This window comes from Aotus nancymaae, unplaced genomic scaffold (genome assembly GCF_030222135.1).
Source record: "Aotus nancymaae isolate 86718 unplaced genomic scaffold, 86718_ANA_hifiasm-v0.15.2.pri h1tg000131l, whole genome shotgun sequence".
In the NCBI taxonomy this organism is placed as follows: Eukaryota; Metazoa; Chordata; class Mammalia; order Primates; family Aotidae; genus Aotus; species Aotus nancymaae.
The window spans coordinates 6,099,826-6,108,282 of NW_026988546.1; the positions used below are offsets into that span (position 1 = coordinate 6,099,826).

Genomic DNA, 8,457 nt, shown 5'->3' on the forward strand with positions numbered 1-8,457 from the left:
GACTCTTCCTCTGTGAAAGGCAGTCAGGAACTCTGCTCCAGTGATGAGGACCACCGATGGTGTGGGAGAGAGATCAGGAAGAGAATCTTCCTGGAGGTAGCATAAAGACAGCGAGAGCCCAGGAAATCACACTCCTGGGATGGCTGCTGTCACCACCATCACCCTCTCTTCTGTCTCCACCTTGGTGCCATCAAACTGAGTGAGGAACAAGGGAAAGTAATTACATGTAGAAAACCAAAGTGAACAGGAACGTGGGTGGTGTGAACATAAAAGAAGAAACTAACAATGTCCAAAAGTTTCTGAGTGCTGCTTTCCCGCCCTGTAGTGGAAATCCCTGATCCATTTCTTCACGTGTCTAACTTCCAAGGAGGGGGCTAACAGTACACACGTGGGATCTCAGGTATGGTTGACTCAGAGATCTAAACGGTGGGCCCTTTTGAGATGGTGAATTCAGCAAAGGTGTCTGCGATGTCCTTGGTTACTCCACCTCTTGATCAGGGGTCTAGTTTACCATTGCTGAAAACAATGTCCATGTGCTAACTATTTTTTTGTCTCCATACATAGTAGTGATCCAGGAGGGCCTTGGTCTCACACTCCACTGTTTAAAACACTTATCAGAAAACTCCTTCAAGTTCCACAAGTGAAGTTCAAACAGGTCATCGATACAAAAGTGCATGACTATTTCTGTGCAGGCCTGATAACTCCAACCCAGGAATTCCAGAGTGCTAGCTGTTGCCTCTGAACTACTCAGGCACATCACCTGGCCCGAATCATTAGGATATACACTCACAGCTTGGAAAATATTCTGCACCAGCAATGAATCTGATACATTGGTTTTTCTCAAATATTGGCACATGGCCTTGATGGGCCAAGCAGGCAAATGCTATAAAGCGTTAGTGGCATAAGGATAGCTCACCACTGCAAGTTTCACCCAGTTTTTAGAGATCCAGCCTTTCAAATGTCGAATGTCAGTAAGCCACTGCAAACTACCACCCATATTTGAGAGTCAATTAATGGCATCCCAGGACCTGTGGATGTTCTCTGAACAATATGGACCACTTTTCCTAAAATCTGTAGTTATGATCTTCATAAATATACCATAAGGTACTAAATCCTTAAACTGCCAGATAAAGGCAGAAGTTGCAAGAGCTCCAACTACCATATGAGGGTATTTCATCCTGAACTAGGCTGCAAGCATGCCACCGTATGGACCCCGGAGGGCCACAACATGGTGATTTTCAGCTCCTAGGATTGTTCTGTTCAAATGTTTGATTAGCTCTACAGAATCAGCCAGAGCTTGTTCTGATGTCAGGAGATCCAAGTGTCCAGAATCCTTGAATGGGTCATCACAGGGCAGGGAGTCTCCACAGTATCGCTGTTCAGCATACACCAACGTAGCTTTCAGTTCCTCAGCTGTATACCGCATGAACCATGTATTACTGCAAAACCAGATGATGTTCCTGTCTTCTTTCTCCCAGCATTTATCAGCTATTAGATACTGCTGTTAAAAAAGTTTTCACAGTATTAAATCCAAAATGATCAACCCTCTGATGGAAGTGGAGAACCGAGTAGTTCTTGGCAACAGCCGGGTGGGATGTGCGGTTGGCTGGCAAGTGCAGGCTTCCCAGAGCCCTTAAGGCCAGCTGGAGAGCTGTGGTGGTCCCGGGAACCAGGAAAGCCACCAGCAGAAGCAGGAGGGCTTGGTGGCCCATGGCTCAGGCTGGTGGCTGCAGTGCAGGTCTAAAGCCGTCTTAAGTGAATGTTTTCTCTATTTAAAAAGTAATTTTCTAGTTTCAAGGCTGAGTTTAAGAGTAGGTTATTTTTCTCTGAGTAAGCACTTAGACAACAAAGTTTCACCAGATAAGAGTTACACAAAAGTAAACTCAACAGCTGCCTTCCACCCAGAGGCAGGGAGGGAGTGGACAGCCCCTAGCCGGGGGAGAATACAGGGCAGATTTATGGAAGGGGGAGCTGGGAAATGTCTTAGATGGCTTGAGCTGTTATAACAAAATGCCATGGACTAAGTGACTTTAACAACGGAAATTTATTTCTCATAGTTCTAAAGGCCGGAAGTCCAAAATCAAGGTTCTGGCTGATGTGGTTCCTGGAGAGGGACTGCTTCCTGGCTTGCAGATGGCCACCATCTCGCTGTGTCCCCGAATGGCAGGGGATGGGGGATCTGGTGTCTCTTCCTCTTCTTATAAGAACACTAATTCCATCCTCATGACCTCATCTAAACCTAATTACCTCCCAAAGGCCCCCATCTCCTAATACTATTCCATCGGGAATTAAGGTTTCAACATACACATTTGAGGGGGATACAAACATTTAGTCGATAGCAAAGGATAATTCCACCAGCAGATGTTGGGCAGTGCACAAAATAGTCCAGGCTGGGCCAGGCACGGTGGCTCATGCCTGCAATCCCTGCACTTTGGAAGGCCGAGGCAGGTGGATCACCTGAGGTCAGGAGTTTGAGACCAGTCTGGCCAACATGGTGGAACCCCATCTCTACTAAAAATACAAAAAATTAGCCAGGCGTGGAGGTGGGCGCCTGTAATTCCAGCTACTCAGGAGGCTGAGGCAGGAGAATCACTTGAACCTGGGAGGCGGAGGTTGCAGTGAGCCAAGATTACTGCACTCCAGCCTGGGCAACAGAGAGAGACTCTGTCTCAAGAAAAAAAAAAAAAAAAAGTCCAGGTTAGGAAGGCTCAAGAGCTGCTCCCTCTCCGAGTCTAGCTGGGAGCAGTCATAGTTGTGATGAAGAGAGGCTGGGCACTCGGGGCTGGCCCACACATGCACACATACACCACAGTCAGATTGCATCACTAACAGCCAATCACACTCCTTTAACTCAGACCTAGCATTATAAATTTTATTTCTCAACACAGGCTCCATCAAGTTCAAAACACTTTTGTAAGTGACGATATTAGCCATCTAGTCAACCCCTAGAGAACGGAGGGTCCTGGGAATTTAACCATGTCAATACAGTCATTTTTATATTTATTAACTGAAGAAAAATGAGTGCGCTTTAAGAATTTTTTTAAGATTAAGATATAAAAAAGAAGTCAGAAGGAACCAAATCAGGACTATAAGGTGGATGCCTAATGATTTCCCACTGAAACGTTCATTGAATTACCCTTGTTGGTTAAGAGGAATGAGCAGGAACGTTGTTATGATGGAGACGGACTCTCTAGTGAAGCTTTCCTGGACATTTTTTTACTAAAGCTTTCGTTAACTTTCTCAAAACACATTCAAAATAAGCATATACTATTGTTCTTTGGCCCTCCAGAAAGTCAACAAACAAAATACCTTGAGTATCCCAAAAGACTGTTGCCATGACCTTTGCCCCTGGCTGGTCCACTGTTGCTTTGGCTGGACCACTTCCATCTCTTGGTAGCCAGTGCTTAGTTGTGCTTTGTCTTCAGGATCATATTGGTAAAGCCACGTTCCATCTCCCATTACAGTTCTTCAAAGAAATGCTTCAGGATCTTGATCCCACTTCTTTAAAACTTTCATTGAAAGCTCTGCTCTTGTCTGTAGCTGATTCGGGTGCAACAGTTTTAGCAGCCATCAAGTGGAAAGTTTGTTCAAGTTTAATTTTTCAGCCAGAATTGTGTAAGCTGAACCAGTTGAGATGTGTATGGTGTTGGCTATTGTTTCTGTTTTTTTTTTTTGAGACAGAGTCTCGCTCCGTTGCCATGCGCCAGACTGGAGTGCAGTGGCGTGATCTCGGCTCACTGCAACCTCCACCTCCCGGGTTCAGGCAATTCTCCTGTCTCAGCATCCCGAGTAGCTGGGACTACAGGCACATGCAACCACGCCCAGATAATTTTTGTATTTTTTTAGTAGAGACGGGGTTTCACCGTGTTGGTCAGGATGGTCTCGATCTCTTGACCTCGTTATCCACCCTCCTCTGCCTCCCAAAGTGCTGGGATTATAGGCGTGAGTCACCATGCCTAGCCTGTTTCTGTTGTTAATCATTGGTCCTCTTCAGTTAGGGCATGGATAAGATGAATTTTTTTCCTCAAAAATTGATGTGAATGGTCTGTTGCTGTGGGCTTCATCTTCAGTATCATCTTGTTCCTTCTTAAAATGAGCTATCTGTTTGTAAACTGCTGACTTCTTCAGAGCATTGTTCCTATAACGTTTTCATAAAGCGTCAGTGATTTCACCATTCTTCTTACCCCAGCATCACCATAAATTGGATGTTTGTTCTTGCTTCAGTGTTAGCAGAATTCATGTTGCTCTGATAGGAGCTCTTTTCAAAATGAGGAAATCTTTCTTAGTGTCTCAAACTATATCCTGTTCAGACATGTTATAACAAATTAGTATGAATTTATTTTGGCACAAAAAATGAAAACCATAGTTTCCATTTCTATTTCCATTGTATAGTTCTTTCATTATATGCATTTTCCATGAACTTTTTGAAGACCCCTCGTGTAGCTTGTGGCCTACAGTTAAGCTGAGCCACTTTAAGGGATAGCCTGAGGACCAAAAGGAAGAAGTCATGAAATAAGGCAACATTGGATTGGATATTCAGGACCCACAAGGGGAATTTCCCTGGCATCCCCTTTGTTGTAGTAAAGATAGCAAAATATAAGACAGTACTAATTACTGCAACATGCTAATGTATATTTGAGGATTGACAAACATTGCAATTTTAAAAGGGTGACATGGAATATAAGATGTGTTCTTTTTCCCCTAGAAGATTGCAGATCCAAAAATAAAATTTTAAAAAATGCTCCAGAAGATTTCCTTGAATTCAAGAATAGCTTTCATGATCACGTATTTAAAATATTTATTGGCCGGGCGCGGTGGCTCATGCTTTTAATCCCAGCACTTTGGGAGACCAAGGTGGGTGGATCATAAGATCAGGAGTTCAAGATCAGTCTGGTCAATATGGTAAAACCCCGTCTCTACTAAAAATACAAAAATTAGCTGAGTGTGGTGGTAGATGCCTATAGTCCAGCTACTCAGGAGGCTGAGGAAGGAGAATCACTTGAACATGGGAGGTGGAGGTTACAGTGAGCCGAGATTATGCCACTGTACTCCAGCCTGGGCAACAGAGCAAGATTCTATCTAATATATATATATATATTGACCACATACTATGCTCTCGACCCTATGGTAGGTTCTGAGGTTACATCATTGAACAAGAGAGACATTGTCTCCATCTTCATCATGCATAATCTAGTGGAGAAGGCACCAACACTTGCACAACTAATGCTATCATACAAGTGCTACAAAGGAGAATGTGACTGCTATGAGACTGAAATTGTCTTAGTTCATTTAGTGTTGCTGTAATAGAATATGGACATTGTCTTAGTCTGTTTAGCATTGTTATAACAGACTACCTGGGGCTGAGTAATTTATAAAGAAGAGATTTCTTTGGTTCACAGTTACGGTGGCTGGAAAGCCTAAGGGTGTGGCGCTGGCATCTGCCCAGCTTCTGGTGAGGCTCGTGTTGCATCACAGCATGATAAAGAAGCAGAAGGGGACACGGGCTTGTGCAGAGAGACAAAGCAAGAGAAGCAAGCTGGCTTTGTAACAACCTATTCTTGCAAGAACTAATCCATTCCTGAGAGAACTCACCTAGTCTTTTGAGAAAGACGTTAATTCGTCTTAATGGCTTAGTCATCTCTTAAAGGTCCCATCTTCCTGCATCATGACATTGGCAATTACATTTCAGCAGGAGTTTTGCCGGGGGACTCTCAAACCATAGCAAACATCACGGGGTCCCATCTAAATGGGAATGTGGTGTAGGAGTGGGGAATCAGAGACAATTTTTTAAATAAGTGATTTAATGGAGATTTGAAGGATAAAGAGGGGTTATCTGAATATGGAGGTGAATGAAGAAAGATACTGGGGAGCAGAGGAAGTAACAAGGGCAAAAGCCCAGGGGCAGGGAGACCCAAGAGGCTGGAATGGCCGGAACGAAAACTAGACAGGGAGGAACTAGATTACCTCGCATCTTAGAGGCCAAGTTAAAGATTTTGTTCCCATCCTAGATACAATAGAAAGTGCACCCACTGGACTGTCTGAAGCAGGGGGGGTGATACTGAAGGGCAAGAATGAATATGAGGAAAGCTGTCAGGAGGCAAGAGATAGCAGGGGCCTAGACCAGGGTACTGGTCATGAAGATGGACACAAAGAAATGGACTTGTGGTATGTTTTGAATATATAATCAACAGGACTTGGTAAAGGCTTGGACATGGGACATGAAGGAGGTGTCAAAGATGATTCTCAATGTGGTGTTCAACTCGAGCAACTCCACAGATACTGATCATTTGCCACAGGGGCTTTGGGGGAGGGGTGAATTTGGAGGGGAAATGATGAGTCCGGTTAGAATTCCAAGGCTGACATTGGACAAAAATGAGAGGTACACATTTGGGAATCAAATGAATAGGATCCACTAAGGAGAGAGCACAGAGAAACAAAAAGCCCAGGACCGCACCCTGAAGAATGCCAGGATTTATAGGTTGGGGAGGGAAGGATGAGGCAGCAAAGGAAGCTGAGAAGTGGTCACTAAACAGGAGAGAAACTAGAAGAGGATGCTTGTGGCAACTGATGGAAGAGAATATCTTAGGAAGGTGATATCAACACTATTGAATGTTGCTGCCAAGTTGAGAAGAGAAGGACCAAGATGTCTCTGTTGTTAGCAATTCCCATGCCCTTCCTTGCGTGAGGCAGATTTTCTGGGTTGTGAGATACAAGATAGTATGCAGTGGGTCGAAATACAACTGGAAAGTGAGAACATGTGACTTTAATAGGGAGAAGAGGTGTGGTGTGGAGCTGAAGACAATGGGGCATTGAAGGAAGGATACTAAAGATGGAAGCGACTTGATCACGTTTCCACTGCTGATTAGAAGGATCTATTACTTGATAGGAGGAGATTCAAAATAGCTACACCGTGAAGGTCAAAAGGGATGGATTTAGAGCCATCTCTTAAAGGCACCATCTCCCTGGGTTTAGAGCCCAGGAGTGAAAGGCTGTTTGTACATTCTGTACTGGGGGAATGTGGTGGGGAGGTGGTGGGAGTTGTTGACTGTTAAATTCTCAGTCAGGTTATCTGGCTGGGCCATGTGCTGGGGAACCCCTGACGTCAGTACCTTCAGGTCTCTCCTCTGGGCCATCTGATTCCCCTGAGGAGAAGCTTTCAGCATCTTGCCTAGAGGGTCAAGACCTGCCTGCCTGCATTCTGGGAGCTGAGTGAGAGAAGAGGCTGCCCACTGCAGCTTCCAGCAGACATAACTCATTTCATTGCCTCATGCTTTTAGGAGCCTTACCTTTCCTTGTGCCTGATGTTCTCAGTCCTGAGACTCTCTTTGCTGTCTCCACAGACTGAATCTCCAGACTCCTGATGGGGTTGGGGAGAGGCAGTGGGGGAGTGGGGATGGGGAAACCACCCCCATCGCTTCTCCCCCACTTCAAGTGCCTTCTTGAGCTGTTTGAGGGTGCTGTGATGGAAATCACGCTGAGCTTAGCTTTCTGCACTGCCAGATTTAGCTTTCAAGAGTTTTCTAACTTCCAAAACCTCACTGTTCTCTCTTTACTGTGGTTTGGTAGGGCTTCAGGAGAGGTCAGAATTAGATGCAGGTGTTCAATCTGCCATCTTCATCCGGAAGTCAGTGTCAAAGCCTGTCGATGGTGGAGGAATATTTTGGTTTTTATAAGAAAGGAAAAGGCCCCAGTGTCCTGTCCCTTCTGATGCTGTGTGGATGCCAACACCCCAAACCAACACCACCCAGCTGTATCAAACCAAACCAACGAGAACAACGAGCACACATAGATGGCAAACTGCAGGGCCCAGGGCTCAGGCAACTTGTAGTTGGAATTATTATTATTATTATTTTTGTAGTTGGAATTATTAATATGTGGACCCAAAGCCTTTGATCCACTACATCAGCCACCAAAGAAAAAATGAGATAAATTTAGGAACACGTTCGTCTTCCTGCTCTCATGATTAATAAAAGGCCCTTTAAGCTCAGAGAAGTGATTTCTTTTTTTCTGAAGCCTACAAAGAAATTTCATTAAAAATATTTAACAGAAATCCAAATGAAAGAGAAGAAGAGCCTTATTATAATCCCATCCGCTCAGCTCGCAGTTTGCTTTGTTTTTTTCCAGGTTCTCAACCAGTTGTGATCTACAGACATTCATAATTTGACAAAAAGGATCTATTTCTATGTCAATTCTCATTGGTTTGTGAAAATGGGCATTTCCTCAAATTCTTCCGGTGCCTAAGCTGGGCCCCTTTGGGAAGAGCGTTAACTGTTCTGGGTCACAAGCACACAGAACAGTGCTTTAATTGTCTAAAACAGTGGTAAGAGTATTATCCCCTCCTTCTAAGGTGCCCGGTAGTCAGGTGCTTCAGCACATAACGGAGGCAGACACCGCTCTGGGGATGATTTGCAGGTTGTAGAGAACCTGGCTCCAGATTTTTCCTTTCAGGCAGCCACA

At 44.5% G+C, this 8,457-nt stretch overlaps 1 pseudogene; it reads right to left on the minus strand.

Annotated features, from left to right (window-relative positions):
- Positions 1 to 279: 279 nt before the first annotated feature.
- On the minus strand, positions 280 to 1,712 carry LOC135272760 (lysosomal Pro-X carboxypeptidase-like; annotated as a pseudogene).
- Positions 1,713 to 8,457: the final 6,745 nt, after the last annotated feature.